Source organism: Coturnix japonica, chromosome 12 (genome assembly GCF_054131305.1).
Source record: "Coturnix japonica strain WE chromosome 12, WE-NBRP24, whole genome shotgun sequence".
NCBI classification, from domain to species: Eukaryota; Metazoa; Chordata; class Aves; order Galliformes; family Phasianidae; genus Coturnix; species Coturnix japonica.
In genome coordinates, this window is record NC_140674.1 from 13,414,852 (window position 1) to 13,433,338 (window position 18,487).

The window sequence follows — 18,487 nt, forward strand, 5'->3', positions numbered from 1 at the left end:
AGAACACACTGCAAGACTGAACTCCTTATCTTTGAGGAAACACATCTTTACTTTCTGAAGGCCACCAGCCCTTCAGCAATTCCTCTGCATGATTCATTTTAATCACTTGATTTTTTATTAAGATCATAGTTTTGACCTCTTGGTATCCTTCGGTATTATTCACTATCTTAGTATTTCTATCATTTTGTTGTGTTTGGTTTTTTCAAACCTCTCATCTGAGTATGTGAGTTAATTTAGAGCAGCATACCAATTTCCCTTACAGAGTATGAATGAGGAAAACAAAGTATCTTCTGCACTCATTCCTTTCTGAGAAGCAGGAATCTCGTCATTCCTAAAAACATACAAGGAATAAATATTCTGTATATATGAATGATAGCTTTGCATCATATTTTACATTTTATCTGTCTATCTGCTTTCCAAGCACTTCACATTCAACTTCTACTTACTTTACTAAGTCCCAATGGCTTCAGCACCAAGGTCTTGGCGGGTTTACGTCCCCTTTCTCTGAGCAAAATAGTAATTGGTCTTCTAGCAGATTGCTCTCCACACAGTTGTCAGCTACAAACTTGGGGAAAACACTTAATTTGTTGCTATTTCTCACGCAGTGAATAGCCAACAACAGCCAAACAATCAGCTGCACCTGAAAAGTCTCCCAAGGCTGTAACAAAATAATGTGCAAGCAGAGAGGATTTGCCATACAGCAATCATCAACAAACCAAAACATTGCACCAAAACTTCTATGCAGAACTCTAAGATCAAATGCTCATTAAGGAAGAAGGCAGCTAAATAAACTTGAATCTGAAATTGCGTGTTTCAACCAATGATGTATCAGGAACATATTAGAAATGAACACACCAGGCTGCTCCGATTCATCACAAAAAGGCAGCGAGGTAGAAAAAATGATCCTGGGGAGAAAATAAAAACTGGATGACACTGTGGGCTGTAAAACAAATAGGTGGATGTCTGGGAGACCTGGAAGGGAATGATACGGCTAACCCCAGTCCTAGCCATTGGTAAAGCATGGCTGGCGTTTCCATCTCTTTGGCTGGTATGGATGGAGCAATCGACCACTTTGGCAGCTGTACTTTCCTCCCACTGCCTTTCAAACAGGTGAACACAAAACATCTTTAAAGAAATACCACAAAACTTATCTATTATATTACAATAGAGCAGACATTAAGATCACACAGTGACTGTGTTGGTAATGCCAAGCTTACAAAATAAAACGCAATATGTGCACAGAATCACACATAGAAAAACTTCAATTGTATTCCTTATATCTTAAATCTCACTTCTTTTCCCCTCAAAATGACTGAGATTTAATAAAGAAATAAATCCATCAACCATCAGAGGCCCCTTTAAATTGTTAATTTCAAATCTGACTGTATTCATGCTCTGCTTGCTCCCAATGCTTTAACTAATAAGTCTATAGTCACTTATTTTACAGGACTTACATTCGTTTTCGTAGATGTTACAATCAATGTAACATCTACGAATGTATCCCTAAATTTATTTTGCATTTATAAAGTTTGCTTCGTTTACTTAATAACCCAGGAAGAATTTCATGTGAATATTCACTGGTTTGATATTAGCCCTTCGAGGCTAATTTGTACTTGTTTTTGCTCTGATGCTGCCAAGTTCAGGCAATGTAGGAGCCAAATCATTACCAACACACTAAGCATTCCTCATCCATCTCATATCCATTCTGATCAAGTGGAAATAACTCCAAAAAGCAGAGGAAAGGCAGTCCAGAACAGTCCTTGCTGCAAATACATCTGACTTGAAACATCAGGCTCGGCAGTGACAAATCAGGACATAAGGTGGCATTATTTCCCTTCCTTAACTATCTGCAGGGCCAGAGTCTAGATCTGCATGTCAGCAGTGACACTGCCATGCTATAAACAAGCTGTTTGGTATTCCAGGAACAAAACAAAACAACAGGGGAAACAAGAGAAAGAAAACAACTAGGAGAAAATAAAGTCTGTACTGAGTTGCATTCAGAATACTACACAAAGCCAAAACCCAACTCCCACGTGTATGAAGTGCTCTGACCAAAAGCATCATTGATGCTGCATTAACTATAGAGGACTTCTTATGGAATATAATGAAAAACGTAACTTTTCTGCTATCCTTGACTCAGCTGTGATTGCCTACACCACGAACTTGTATCGAATTTATATAGACATTTAGAACAAAAGAAGTGAGAAACAGTTGCAAAGGATGCAGAAACTGGGGCTGCCTGTTCATCCACTTTCAGTTCACACTGTTCAGCCCACCAAATAAATGCAGCTGAGATGTAGAACAAAAGCAGCATGTGAGTACTCTTCCCATTCCAGGTATAGACAGGGTCTTTCCTTTAACAGTTTGAAGCTACTGCTCACAGTGGAAAGAAAATGGAAACTAGAAAACACACCACTGATTAAAAACTGGACTTGACTCTCTGAAGAGACTGCAGCTTCCCCCTCCCTAAACAACTCAATCAAGGCAGATGCCTGTTGGGAAAGGATGCTTTATTCACATACAAAACCTCACCCTTCAAAGAGAACTAAGAAGAAAATTGACAGAGCTGCATTGTGAGAGACAAGATGTTCCTTTTTGGGTTTAAAGATCTCCAGACACATTACTTAACAAAACAGAAAAGTTGCCCTTCTACCCCCAAAACAGTATTTGTTGCAATATTGCCAAATATCGAGACACAATCATTCATTTCTCCTGATACTCTAATTTCTTTATAATAAATTTCATGTTAAATTCAGAGCTTAAGGTCCAGGACTGATTTACTCAGGCCTAGGGAAGAAACACCCATAACTTGTTAACACAAATAATTCTGTGTTTTCTTCTCTAAATCTTGCGTCACTTGAACACTAAGCCATTGGGTCCGGAAAAAGGCAGAGGTGGGAAGCACACACTGACCAACATCACCACTTAAATGAAATGAGGCTTATCACAGTCAAATAGATACCAAGTACAAAGTCTTGACAACTTTTGGATCTTCCTTTCCTCTTACCCCATGTTGCTGCAGCTCAGAAGGGTCTCTTTTACCAGGTTGGTTCCTGTCCTTCAGCAAGGATATTATCTTCATGAAAGTGCTCTGAGTGGGACTGACTTGCTGCAAGACATGGCTTGATTTCATTTCATTCCATCACAAAGAGTCCCCTGACACAGTAATTAATCATGTTCTTTCAGTGCACTGAACTGTCTGGAGATGAAACTCCACATTCCCTTCCAGGGTTCCCCAAGTACAACATGGAATTTGTTTCATCTTTGTGTAATGAAGAAATGGAGCACATTAGAGGAGTGAATTAACCCCAACTTCAGGTTTATAAAGGTGTCCCTGCTCTGTTTAATTAAATGTGTCTTAAAATCTCCTAATCCTAAACTAAAGACTTAATAATGTTCAGGAACCTCTTTTTCCTTACAGTATATTGCTTTAATCTGCTGATGGCTTAATATTGAAAGAAATGTACTGCTCCTCTACCTGACTTGGCCAGTACAAAGACAAAAACCCACATGACTGAGATCAGCTTCTCTTACGAAAGCAAGCACGCAGTACATAAAGGATGCCATGCGACACCACCCTAAAAACATTTTAATGTCACAAAGTAAGTGTCAAAGATTGCTCATAACCTGAAAAAAGCAAAAATCTAAATCAAAATCAGGAGTAGATGCAAAACCAGGAGTAGATGCAAGTCTTACAGTAGATGCAAGACCAGTGCTTCATTGCCCTCATAAAACACAGGTGTTTCAATTCAGGACTTTGGAGCCAGAATGATCTCAGCATTCGTTTAGTCCAAAAGGTATCAAACCATCAGCAGAACTTCAGAAGAAAGCTGACAGATCATGGAATATCTCTATATGAGATCTTTAGGAGGCAAGTAAATCAAGAGAGCAGCAGTGTGATCCAGTGATGGAGAAGGAAGGATGAAGGTTCCTCTCAATCCAAGCCATTCTATGATTCTGTGCATGAACAGGGGCAGAAAGTCAGGTGGTAAGGGCTGCCAGCCCACATGAAAAGTGATTCATGGGAAGTAGACCAACTTCTATTGCTTTCTTTTCCATATCCATGTTCAAATGAAAGTTCCAACTTCAAGTACTTCTGTCTTCCTAGAATCTCCTATTACACCTCAGAGTGAGGAGGCAGGGAGAAATGTACAAGAATCAGACACAGCAAATGCTGCAGCCAAAGAGTACGTGCAGCAGATGGACATGCTTTCTACTCTTTCTTTCCTTAAGAGGATTATTTCAACAGGGCCTGGCTGGCGTCAGCACCAGAGCTAAGCACCAGCAACAACACCAGCCAGCCTTACTCTCCTGTCATGGGGTTTCATTAAGAGTTTGGTTCCCTGTTGTTCTCATGGTAGCTTGCACGTGCTCACTAAATATCCCATGTTCACTCCCAAGGTATTTGCTGATACAGAAATCTCTTCCACCCTCCTCCCAAGGACCTGAGGTTGTAGCACAAGTCATTATCCTGCTGGGAAATATTCATTACACAAGGATCGGACGGAGGACTTAAGCTGAATGTGTATTACCTGAGAGGAAAAAACATTACTAATGGACATCATGCCCACTTCTTGCACTTTGCCATCAATCAGTAAGGAGTCTGTGTAGGCCAAGTAGGTGAAGAAAACAGCAATGAACCACTTCTCACACACAGCCACCGTGATCTTGCCATGGCTTCTGGCCAGCTCTGGGTGCTATGTAGGTTGGCAATTTAGGCCCACTGTCTTCATTTTTCACCTTGAGGAGGAGAGATTTCAAACCTTAGAACTAAACAAACATTCCCATGTACCAAAGACTAAAGACCATTGTATTCCCTCCTTCTTAACTGTCCTGGTTTCAGCTGAGCAGTCCTAATAGCACTGCTGCATCACTGAGTAATGGAAGCATGATGGAGGCTGGGCTGTGTAGTGATGAGCTGCCTACCAGGTAAACCACAGCACCAACATATCTAGCCCTAGGGCCTGCCTCTGCCCAGCCCTTCCAGAAGGCCACAACAGCCATGCAAACTTAAGGGGATGAAATACTTTTGATTCAAAACAGGGAAGTTTAAGGGGCAGACCCATCCATCTTAAATATAAACATAAATGTTCAGTATAGTTTTGAGATAAAAATGAGGATGGATGTTCCCAGATATTTAGTTCCCTGGAAACCCAGGAATGAGGGATAGCTCTTCTTTTTTCTATACAAAGTGAGACTCAGCATCAAAATTTCTAGCAGAAACTTTCAACAAATTGACCTGAGAACCAGCTTTGTCCTTTAATCTCATTTTCCTATTGCCAGCTTGAATAAAAGCGGAAGATTTGTCTCTGACTGTATGGACAACTTAAAGGCATTCTTATGAATAAATGTATTAAATAAGAACAGTTATAACTTTTTCAGGTCAGTCAATACTTTCAAAAATCATTTACAAATCCTTTTCAGTTAAAATTAAAGTCAGAACCTGTGCTTCCACATAACTAATTTCTGTAGTAACATCTGTAGCTCAAGGAGGCACCAAAGCATCAGACTCCAATATCACCTAAGCTAAGTACACCAACTGATATGAAACTCAGTTTTTCAGTATTTCCTACTATCAATGCTTGGCTCTTCTATGGATACTCAGTAATTGAGCTGAAAAAAGTAACAAGCTGCTATATTTAGAAAGGATACACCAGAAATAGTTTGTTAAAAATTACTCATCATTTGGAAAGTTAAAAACTCTCTATACATTTGCCTCTTTTCCCTTATCCTGTACCAGGCTGCATTCTGTCCTGGGAGAAGCCATAGAACACACCTGTACAGGAATGCAGATGTTACAAACTGTATATCATAACCAAGATTCACTGTCACAAATTACTGGAGGTGGCATGATTGAAATCTAAGTCTTAAATACAAGAGTGCCTAAATGACAGAAATACATATGTTTTACGGCTAGTGATTGCCTGAAGTGGCTTAGCACACATTTCACTTGGATCTTAAAACACGTGTCACATTTTTGCAAGCGCAGACTGAAAGCACCTGCTAATACTACCAGTCTCCTTTGGACATCTCCATATGCCCCAGACAGCAAGAAAAATCAGAAGTAGAGTGGCTCAGGAGGTACTTGTTTGTGCAGAGAGCCCATGTGGTGCTCCTACACTCAGTGCTGGGCATGTAGAGTTCAGTTTTCTGATAAAATCTTGAGATGCAACACTAGTAATATATCATAGTCCTCTCCATATTTATGTCACATCATCTTAACCTACCGAGAATCTCCTCTTCAGGTATAGCATCCACACTCCTATATCTTGTATATTCATAATTCTCTGTGAAAATCACCTCAAAATTTGATCTGCCAATCTAATAACACTTAAAGTGATGTAGGTTTCAAGGACCAGAGCTCAGGGTAGAAACCATAGCAAAGAAAGCAACCAATGACAATACAAGTGTTAATACTAATTGAAGTCCAGCCTCTCTGTGGGGATTATTTTAGGAATACAAAGTCATATATATTTGTACATATGCAATATATGCATATTGCCTTTATCCAATTACACTCCATTCTGAACAAGTACATATGCCATAAGGGAAAGTCACCACCATGAACCCACCATGCACACAGCACCATATTCTGCTTTACGTGCACAAATCCCAGTGTAAAAGCAGATGGAGGGGCCAGTTCTGTTAAGCCCAGGTGATTATGTCACAGGTTTGGGGTTTTGTTTTGTGTTTTCTTTACCAGCAAACTGTCCATTAACTTTTCAGAGAACTGAAAGCAAAAGGAGAGGAATTTGTGAAGTCGGTAGTCCATATGGCTGGCAGTGAGTTAATCTGCGTCTAAGCAGCAGGTAGCATGAGCCAGGCTGTCTGTTGGGGTTGTTAGTAACCTAGGGGCAGATCATGGAACAGCAGGGAAGAGGATAAACTCAGCCTACAAATACAGTCAGGAATGTGGCAGGAAATTATTTTTGAAAACATATTCAGAAGCATAATAGCAACAATCAGACAGTCAGATTTTGTGTATGAAACCTATCTGGACTTGGGGAATACAACAGTAGTGCATACAACAGAGGGATAAAACAGATTAAGTATATGTATGTGTGTGTATCCATATATATAAAAATAGAAATATACATTACTCATATAAAAATGAAAGGTATGTGCACACCAACAGAGAACATGGAGACAAACATAGCCTTAACCTACAACTTATTTGCTTATGTTTCATGCAAACCATCCACTAAATGGCTTTATAAAATTTTCAGTTAAGTATTACATCAACATCAAAGAACAAAAGGTAGAATGGTAGAAACTGAAAGGTTTGGTTAAGAAAGGAAAAAGTCTTTGCAACCCCAGTACAGACTGGGTAGAGAGTAATACACCTTGGTTAGCCAAGAACCAGGGAGCACAGAGGGACACACGACCTAAGATAACCATCAGCACATCTGTAGGACAGACTAAAATGAGAAGCAAATCTAATGACATTTTTCTAATATAATATTATTAATATTATTTTCAAAATGTCACTCAATAATTTTGTTATTTTAAGTTTTGTCACCATTCGAGATGAAGGTGAGGCAGCAAATTATTATCCGGGCTAGAACATCTTATTTTATTCAGCTTTGTAACTCAACACAGGCAAAATCCCAGATAACATTAACCCTCCAGCTATCAGCACCTTTAGGATGAGAAGTGGCAAACACTGATCAAATTAAGCAACATGACACTGAAGAGCTTTACAACCATTCCTTATTTTGAAGAGAAGACTAAATTAGTCAGTCTTCATGAATAAAATATAAAGGTTCTAAGAGGCCGTTCAGCTCCATAACCTCTTGTCTTCCACGGTGGATGCCAAGGTAAGAATGAAGGAGCAAGGCAATACTTCCCCACAACTCAGAAACTTCAAGAAGCACTGCCTTTGTATTTAATACTAGTGATTAGTGCATTAGTAGGGCTTCTATTTCAGCTGCAGCAAAGAACAGCCCTCTTGTCTAACCCTAACAAATTACAAGACAGTTTAACATGCAGGGAGATACTCAAAACTTCCCATCACAAGTGAGAGCTATTCCTCCCTGAACTTAAGCACCAGAACAAATCAAACACGACAGATGTCGTTTGTATTACATATTAGTGCACTACAGGAAAGCCACAGCTGCTAGCAAAGTGTGCTTTATAAAAATCTCCAGCACAGACTGTGTAGTTAGCAGGAAAAAAGGAAGCAATAACACAATACTTTATCCAATAATTCTGACATTCTCTGCATCCACTCAAAAATATACACATTTTTCCTCAAGTGGAAGATTATTGAAACTCAGGTACAGGAAACAAAAGAAAAAAAGCCTGCTCTTTCAGATAGTGAAAGGAGTATCATCTAGGTTATTAAGTATACAAATCCTGAATGCAGATGTTTCCATCTCAGTTGAGCACTAGAACACTGTTCAGGTCCAAACAAAGCCATTGAGTTGGGATGTTTTGAAAAAAACAACATTCCTTAGGAATCTGTCCCCAAAATTGAAAGATGACAGCAAAAGAGAAGAGCTTAGTGAAGATGATAAATGGGCTTCGAAGGGGCATAAGCTAGATTTTAAGAGAGAAAAGCGTATCAACACAAGTGTGAAATAAACTCAGAAGAGTGTATGACAAAAAAGCCCTATGGCAGACCTATAGTTAAGAACTGACTGCATTTGTGGCAAACAGGAGGAACAAAAGATTCACTTGCTGGGCAGAAGAACTGCACATTAGTGCTCTCTGGATGATCTCTGATCTCTACCAAGTTTTAAGGGTGCTTGTCCTGGCACAGAAAGGCCCCATCAGAGATTCTACCATAACTCAATCATAAAGTTCTGCTTAGTGAGAAAAAAAAAAATCTTATTACACATATCCTCATGAAATGCAAGAAGAGACAGTCTGTAGTAGATGACAGAAATGGAGTAGATAGATGACTTCGTACTTTCAGACCGAGCAACTACAGGGCAATGCCACACCTTTCACTGCCACAGGACTGTACTTGCTGCCAGCCCTACCATAGACATCAGTGGCCTTAGTGGTGCAAGTCTCAGAAGCAGTGTATCTCAGGAGCTAATTGGCACAAGCACACACTGTCTGGGCTGCAGGTGAACATAACCTTTTTTCTTTCACCTCCTCCTTAGTCCCACAGCTAATGAGTCCCCAGAAGGCTATGTATTAAGTACCATCTGCATTTTAAGCTACATCTGGGACTGCATCTGGCAAATAAACTTCTGTTGAACACTCTTTGCCTCCAAAGGGTTTTTATCAGTACTCCACTAGCTGTTTTTCTCCACTTCTTTGGGTTCAGAGGTTCTACACAGATCTTGTTCCTTTGCATAACCTTCACAGCTTGCTACCTTTTATTTGTGCAATTTGTTCAGTCCTCCTCCAATTTGTCCCAGGTCTGAAAATTGATCTCGATACCAGCTCTCACAGATCACAAATACCGTCATGTTGGGGTTAAATTCAATGCATGACTTCTCCAAACTCTTAGGCTTATGTATGAGAAAATTCCTTCCTCCTCCTCCGCATTCACTTCTCTCCTTTAACTCTCAGGTCCTCCAACAGAGCAAAAAATTTTTCTGCGCTGAGATCTATTTGTCTCAAAAGTAAGATGGAGAAAAAGGAGAGACTCTTGGGAAGGCTGGCAATGACTCCTTGTGTGCCAGTCCTGGTATTACTTGGGTGCATGCAAGCAGCGTGTAGGCAGAGTTTGACCTCGTAGGTAAGTGATTTTGTCAGGTATGTCTGCTGACCAGCTGGTACTGCCCAAGTTGTCCAAACAGTGACAACACCTAACATTTCCACACCGAGAGCTCAGCTCCCATCTATCATGGGCCAACAGTGCTTTACATTGCTCAGTTCTTTAAAGAACAAATGAAAAACTGTCAAGGTAATAGGAAGTTTTTGTGTGTGCTAATTATAGCACACAAAAACACATTGTTTGTGTCCAACCGTGGGTCACACTGTTGTTACAAAGCTTTTGTAACTTTACTAATGCCTTTAATATAAGCTCCTATTAATTGTATACTCAGTTCCTAAGCTCAGTGCTACTGGATTGCACTAGCCTGGCAGCTGACTATAATTACAGCATGCTTATGGTGGGCTTAACCTGCATTTATAAAGAGCATTAATTCTCTGATTCTGTTTTAATTTGCTATAGGATTGACAGGCTTTTGACTGTTTTCCACAGAACTGATCTAGCACTAGCAGTAGCCAGGTAAATACACCTTGCTATCCAGCTAATATAACTCACTACTGCTTTGAAAGAAGGTGACACAATACTTCTTCCTCCTTAGGATAGCTGGAACTACACCATCCTTACACAGCACCCTGCAAGCTGTCTTTCTTATAGGCATCAGTTCATCAGAAATCTTTATTTCCAGAACAGCTACCCCGTTATAAGGCATGGTTAGAAGCCCAAGGAAGAAAGAAGCTCATATGATTACTACAGCTGCTGAAGACTTCAGAATAGTGTGTTTCCCTAATCAAGAAGTCCCACAGTCCCAGGTCACTAATATTTCAGCAGTTCTAGAGACAAGAGGGAAGAAAATATTTCCTCGATCGCTTCAGAACAGTTGTGGACATATTCAGCTGTATCTGTAGATCAAATGCAAATGACAATTTGCATATTTGCTTTCCAAGCCAACTCACAGAAGCACTGATAAAATCCAGCATGTTGCATAAATTTGGAGATAAGCCAACATCTCATTTATTCAGTTGGCTCTCAGCCCATACAAATTGCCATTTTTGAATGACTCAAAAGCACTGAGACATATAGATCTTCCTGGTGCTATTGCTATGAATTATAACAGGATCAGAGTGCATATTACTTGTGTGTTATAAAGGACAAGATGAGGGTGAGCCACACAGGACCAAGAACTGTTGAAGCCTTAGGATGACATCTGTGGACTGGCTGCATCCACCACCATCTTCACATCCCCAGCTAGCAGGTAGCTCCTGCCTACGAAGTTCTCCCAACTAACAAGTTGTCTTTGCAGCATGTCTTTTTAGTTTTTCTTTTCCTCTTCTTTTTCCCCCCTTCTGGTTGTTCGGGAAAGTAATAAATGATAACTACACAGAGTCCTGTGGAGACACCAGAAAGATCAATGGACAGGATACCAGGAAAGAGGAAAAAATAACATATTGCCTGCCACGAATAAGACAGGAAGATTTAAGAAAAGAATTCAGTATGGAAAAGGTTGCTGAAAGAGGAAAGAGGATTGATTGTATTTCCAAGCAGTACAGGACATGAAGCAATGGATTTCAATTGCTACAAGGATGGTTGAAGTTAAGCATCAGGAAGAATTGCTGCAGAGGTATAGTGAGGTACTGAAATTGGTTGGCTAAGGAACTTCCATTCTCCTGCATTTTAAGGACTGGCTACGTAAATACCTGTCAGGCAGAGCTTAAATAGAAATCAACTATTTTAGGGCATCTAGACAGGTCTAACGGCCTCTCAGGATCTCTTACAGCTATCTTTTTGAAGATTCTTTTAAGCTTTGTATTTTCTTCTTTGTATGTCTGCCTATTTCCCTGTTATTAGCCCTTTCTTTGGCAAAAAGATAAAACAAAATGGCAACATATGCCCTTATTATAAAACTTACAGCCAAAATCCAGTTTCTCTCATTCATCCTCTGAAAAGAATGTACATTAAAAGACTTATTTTTTTTAATGTAACTATACTGATATATATATTGATATATATATATATATGTGCATACACACAAAATGCTAAACTCCAATTATTCTTTTTGCAAAATGTTAGGTTCTCAACAAAAAACTCATCCTTTTAGAACACGTTTTTTCATCTGGCTTTTTTGACTATCTGTTTGATTTCACTTTTCACAAGAAGAAAAAGTAACTTTCCAGCTTGAAATAATGATTGCTGGTTTCCTTTCATGATTCCTTTTTGTTACTTCCTGCAGTAAACTCCTCATTAGACAGCCATTTTGATTTCTGAACTTCGTAAAGATGAAAGAAAACACAAACACAACAAAAATGTGAGGCCTAAAAATGTTCATATTGCATACAGAGCAATTGCTCATGCATCCATGCTCACACATAATACACACCAACGATATCTCATCTTTATAGATTCATAACCTGCTTAATCTCTATTTAACTAAAACCAAACAGGGAAGCCCTCTGTCCCCAAATGCTGCCCTGCCTTTATCCCAACAAGCGAGCTGCGGGTTTCTCTGTGTATGTGATTATTGCTGTGCAATTCTTTGCCTTTCACTCTGAGCCGTTTTCTTTATGCAGGATGACTCATTAGCTTTTATTCCCAGCAGGGAGCTGACATCCAATTAACCAGCTGACAGTCCTCTAGTGGCTCCCACTAGTCCTATAAGGCTCTGTTTACAAACACAGGCTGTTGCGCCCATAAGGGAGGGGAAGCTGAAAGTCCCCCTGCCAGGCCAGTTTGTTCAAAACCTTTAGAGCCCTTTAAACAATACCTTTGTATGTTAAAGATCGGACATATTGCTTGCAGCAGGATGCAAGTCATCCTAATGACTACATCTGTGTTAAGTGGGAAAGGGAGCAGCAATTGGTATCAAAACCAGAGTGTTGTGACACGGCAGCTGCTTAGATTAGGGTTTCAGCTGGACAGCCAAAGAAAAACAGGAGACAAGGAAACAGTGAATTCTGTTAGAGAGTGCACCTGAAGATTCTGTCTGTAGTGATGTAAAGCTCTCTAAGAAATAGAAATGGGTAAGAAGCTACAGCTGTAGCAACATTTACTCAACATCTGGACAAGGAGACAGAACATTTCATTAACTCACATAGTACAGAAGCTTTGAATCTGACTCTTGAACAGGAACTCTTTAGTACTTGCGTCTAACGCAGGCTTTCTCTTTGTAAGGACTGACAACATAGTTTTTCTGCCTTTCATCTGTTGCTGGCACTAGTTCTGCTTACATTTTCCTCTTCAGCCAACTTCAGAGACTATAAAGTGTCTATAAAACTACGATGGCTGATTCCCAATTTCTGTCTGATGCCAGCTAAACTGTAAAGAGTTCCTACTCAGATGCAATCTGTCTGTCACAGTAACTTCAAAATGAAGTCAGAAGAGCTTCTCTTAAAATGGCAGCAAGGATATCTCCCTGGCAGCAAGTCTGAAATTGGACTTTATATTCAAACATTTCTAAGTATCATACAGGATTTTTGGATCATTATTTAAATCCTAATCTTTATCCCCAGCTCCCTTTCTGAATTAGGTACAAAATCTCTTACTGATCCAAACACTTTCAAACCTGAGCTCAATTCCTTTAAATATTCATGACCATTGCCTGATCTCTTGAAATAACCTGTACTTGTAACAAATCAAAGCAGTGGCTGTTTTTCCACAGTGAGCAATGTTGAAACCACCTTGAAAAGGTCTCTACTATCCCCCTCTACTTCTCTGGGTAAAGAATCAAAGGGAAATGGATTCTGAGAGAAACAGGCAAGCATCAAGTCCCAGTTTTGATTTCCTCCAAAGCTGCTTTGCAACATGCATACACACTAATGAAGTGTTATGCCAGGCTTAAAGTGCTATTTCATGTGGATCTCTCCCACACACTTTGGAGCAATACAAATGAGAACTATTGAGAATTTAAGGCTGAACATTTAGTCTCAGTTCTTTGTCTAATATACATCACAACAGACATGTTGATATAATAATCTTCATAAGTAGTAATTGTTGCTGTTTGGTTACAATAGCAGACAAAGCTTTCTGTCAGAAATACTCCCTATAAGCAAATAAAAAGCAATGCTTTGGTCAGAAATCCACAGTAAGAACAGCTTTAATAGCTTGAGAATTTATTCCTCCAGTTCCTCTAGGTGACTTAAGAAGAGATTAACATCACAGCATCCCAAATCTGTAGTACAAGCCACATTAGAGCTTCCAGCCTGCAGCAGCGCTGCCAGCCAGGTGAGCTCTAACTTCCTTCAGCAGCCACACAAGTTTAGCCACGGGCTTCTCAAAGTCTGTTCCTCAACTTATTGGCAGCATCCTCTTGAAGTCAGTGATAAGAAATTGATGAGGAACAGGGACTTATTTAGACTCAGAACTGTTTCTGCCTTAATAATGCCATGTCGCTGTCCCAGACCCTGGGCTGCACTCCATTTGTTCTAAGCAAGAATCCTCTCTGGTCCTGTGAAGAACAGAACTAGATGCAGTACTTCAGATGCAGTCTCACCAGTGTCTAGCAGAGGTGACTAGGCCACCTGACCTTGCTTGTTTACTCCAATACACAGACCGCCTGCCTGCTTCAGTCCTGTCTAGTCACAGATAAGCTGTTTGTTGGCTGCGTGAAATCATTCATCCCGGGAGTTCTTTCTGCTGCCAAACAGCAAAATTGCTGTCTTCTTACCCCCAGGATTTCCAGTCAGGAAAACTATATTCATTCTTAAACTGTTCTAACCTCAGTATGATCCAGACAGCAATAAGCCTGCACTTCCTAGAGACCATGCACACTCATGGGGAAAAAAGTTTCTAACTATATTGATCTGAATCCTGTGGCACAGCACAATTCATCTGTAAAAGACCAACAGATGGACAGGAAGAAACACCCTCTTCCCTCCTTTGCTGACAACAGTTCCCACTAAATACTCTCCTGTGTACAAGTTACGCATGCTGACCACTCAATGAAGATACTGAAATTCACCTTGATAAACTTCCTACTAAATTCTGTGTGCCTCCCTCCTTCTTCCTCTACCAGTCACTCTCTCTAAATTTCCCTCTAATTAATTTCATACAGAGCACTGAAAATCTGCAAGATTCTCTCAGACATCCCTTATCACTTTTTGTAGGAACGCTCTGGTTCCCTAGTGGTAAGTCCATGAGTAAAAAGCTGACATCTGTGCAGCAGCTCACAGGCTGCAATTTCAGGTATAGCATGTGTTGCACCTTGAACTACCATCTCATTTCAGCCCCCACCATTGAGACCAATTAAGCACAGAGCATGCAAGGAGCCGACCGAGTGTCGCGTGCTGACTATAACCACAAGGACTTAGAGGCCACAAATCTGTTATTACCAAGCTGTTCCTGACAGCAGCATGCTGCCTCCTAACAAAAAGGCCAGATTAGGATCAATCAAGTCTCCCTCTGGCTTGCCTGTGGGACTTTGGACCACAACTTCTACCCAAAACTTTCCTCTTCTGCTTCTGAGCACCTAGCTAGCCCCAGGCTAACAAGGTGTCTGCTGAGTCAAGCATGAGCTGAACCATATGCTCATAATTAGTTAACTTCTTGCTTTGTTGCTTAGAAGCACTATCAATAAATCAGCGACAGCCCGTAGTGGCCTTAGGAGATCCAATGAACCACCCCCAGCCAGCACGCACCCCTCCCTGCCACATGGGCCACCGGCCATATTTCATTCCAGCTGTGGCATTGTGCAGTGAATTAACTTTATCCTCAATTTAAAAGCCAGCATGAAATCGAGAGACTTGAGATAAAGAATAGAGAAAGAAAGAAAGAGGAAAGGGTAGGAAGAGAGGTAAAAATCCTAGCAGGTCAACTCAACAAAAGACTGTTGAGGGACAGTCTACAGAGATGGCCCTGCTTAACCCATTGCTGGAAGGCTGCCTGTTGGTAGCACAGTGACTTTCAAAGCCATTCTGTTTTACTGCCCAACGCTGTGATTGAAGGTTTATTGTTAAAAACTGAAGTGGGGGAACTCAGTAATATCATTGTTTCTAAACCAGTTAAACACAATGTTAAGCAGCAGCTCAGATGGTAGGTAAAGCGGAACTAGAGCCAACAGCACCAGAGTGAGACAGATTGAATGAAAACATTACCAGGAGGTGAGTTTGCTATGCATAACACTGTGTTCAACTTGGTACTTGAGCACAGAGTCACATTACTAGGGTATATCTTACAAACAACTGAATTTCCAGCAGCCTACACAGCAACTCAGTGCTCTAGTCTGAACCTCAGGAGATCACTAGTGCAATCATCTTCCTATATCAAACGTGTAACTGAAACCAAGTTTCTGTTTGCATTGCACTTGATGTTGAAAGGCAGAGGAACCCCAGCCCCACAGCCCTGCTACTAAAACCTCGCTTTCGAAGATTGTAACAGGACCAAGTGATCTTCTGAAATGCACTTACCAGGTGAGAAGTGGTTGCGGTGTTGCTACCTTCTGATCTTCCTCCAATTTATCATCTCAAGAAGCCACCTGGCTGGTTACCTGGGTTCATCTCTTCTATGCTGATAAATCCATGAGTGCTTCTGGACACAAAGCCACGGGCACGTGTCAAATCTCCTCCATCACTGACACACCTGAATTAAAGCCAAACAGAACTGTGTTGTTCCAAAAAAAATGTTGTATTTTAAGAATGTGCAATAGTTAAAAATCAAGATCACCTAAAAACACAGGTAGATAAAGAGGTTTCCTGGTCTTTTTGCTTCACTTTAAGTATCTGTATGAAATACACACTTCAGAACACAACCTTGGAAATCAAGTCTGCTGAATCTGAATTCACATCCCTATACTACATCCATGCTTTCTTGTTGCTGTTTTCCACACTAGAGATGTTTCACTATATGAAATAATAGTATTTACACAATCACTTCAGAATGTCCACTTTAAAGGCCTTATAGCTGCAGAAACAAACAAGTAAATAAACAAAAGCACTGCATTTATAATATCTGAACCTGGGGAAATCCAATAATAATAGACAAAGAGAGAAAAAAAGCAACAACAAAACTTTGTGGCTTGTCTCAAGACTCAGGTAGCATGACTTATGCTATTTATCTCTTTATATGGACAATACTCATTTTACTATCAAAAAAAGCTTTTTTTTCTTTTTGTTTAAAAAATGGGCCAGCAGCAACATTGCTCCATTCATGTCATTAGACAAAATCAACCAATTAGTATTTGGTAAACGCTGGTAAAACAATGTGACTGTTCACAAGATATATACACACACATCCAGAGTCAGACTTATTAATGAGAATAATCTGGTGGAAAATTGCGTTCAGTGAATAAATGAAAGATAACTGCACAATGCTCCAAGGCTGTCCCAAAAATAAAGTCACATTTCTCCTTGCTTAAGTATCTGGGACTAACAGAGCTCTCTTACACAGCCCCATCTGAGGTGGTGGGTGAGCAGAACCTTATGATTTTGTAGTCCTCAGTTTCCCCCTCAAGACTAAAATCCACTTGCAAGAACTTGAGCAAAGATTCCCTCATGTACCCCACTGAACAAGCTTGACCTGCACGTGCAGAGCCAGAGAAGGGATTCTAGTAAGCCCTCTAGTGTCCACATACTGCACAGTTCTATTAAACACCACTATGCAGAAGTGCATGACGACCAAAACATTTTTAGCAACAAGTTGCCCTTACTGCAAGCCACAGCCTCTTCAGACACTACAGCTCTTTGCAGATGGAAGAAGCAAGAGACTTGGAGGGCGACATGCTGACTCTGAAAAGTATCAGATGAACTCGCTGTTTTTCATATAACACCACTCCTTTCCAACCATAAGAGAGAAAGTTGGTTAATGCTGATCTGACAAACAAGGATCCCAGTGTGCACATCTGGAAACTGCTGAGCTTCAGTGTTACCTGTGAACGGCAGACCAGTCCTTGGTGTTCCATGGCTGGCATTGGGTCTCATTTCTGACTGACCAGGAGGAAATGGAAAAACAAGACAAAAAAAAGAGTCCCCTAGAACCTCCAGATAGCTCTGAATAGCTGCCATGTAAGCTTCCATTCCTTCTAGTCCCACCAAGAGACTGTGGCATAAGAACTTCGAGCCAGATGTCCATTCTCCAAAGCCTACTCTGTAGCACTTTACTAACCTTGTTTCTTACTCTTCTGTACTATTACAGTTTGCAAGAGGATTGTACAAGTGTAAAATTGCAGTAAGGCATCGATCAATCCTGCTCACTCATCCAGGGGCAGTTAAAAACCAAAGATTTCTCTTGTTTCTTATGCACTCTGAGGTCTTTTTACATTGCTTTGGCATTGTAAAAGGCTGCCAAGTGGACACAAGCCTCCCCCCTGCCCCTTTCAACTCCAGGACAGCAATAAGTATAACTGTATGAAAAATCCTGTTAGCAGAAATTCTACTGCACATCATTGCTTCCAGGGAGCCCACACTGCCACCAAAGTGTGTAAACCTTTCCTTAAAATGAAATTTCAGCAAAAATTCAGAAGAGAAAACAGCTCTGATGTGTTTGGAATGGAATTCTTCTTTTAAAAAGCTCTGGTATTTGGAAGACATTTACTCTTTTAATCCATTCTATCAAAATCATTGACAAAATCACAATGAAACATTTTGTTCCTTCCTAAAAACAAAAAGCAGTGAGGAAAAAAAGAAAGAAAAAAAATCTTTTACAGAGAATTAAAAAGCATTCAGGTTTCATTCCAACGAGCTGGGCGTCAGGACCTCAGCATTCTTTGAGAAAAGAGATTATTGTCTCCAGCCAGCTCTGGTGTAAGCCTATAAAATCCTCTGCCAATCTTTTAGATGAATTACCAGCCAGCTAATTCCTTTTCATCACCAGTTCATCGAACACTACCTGCAT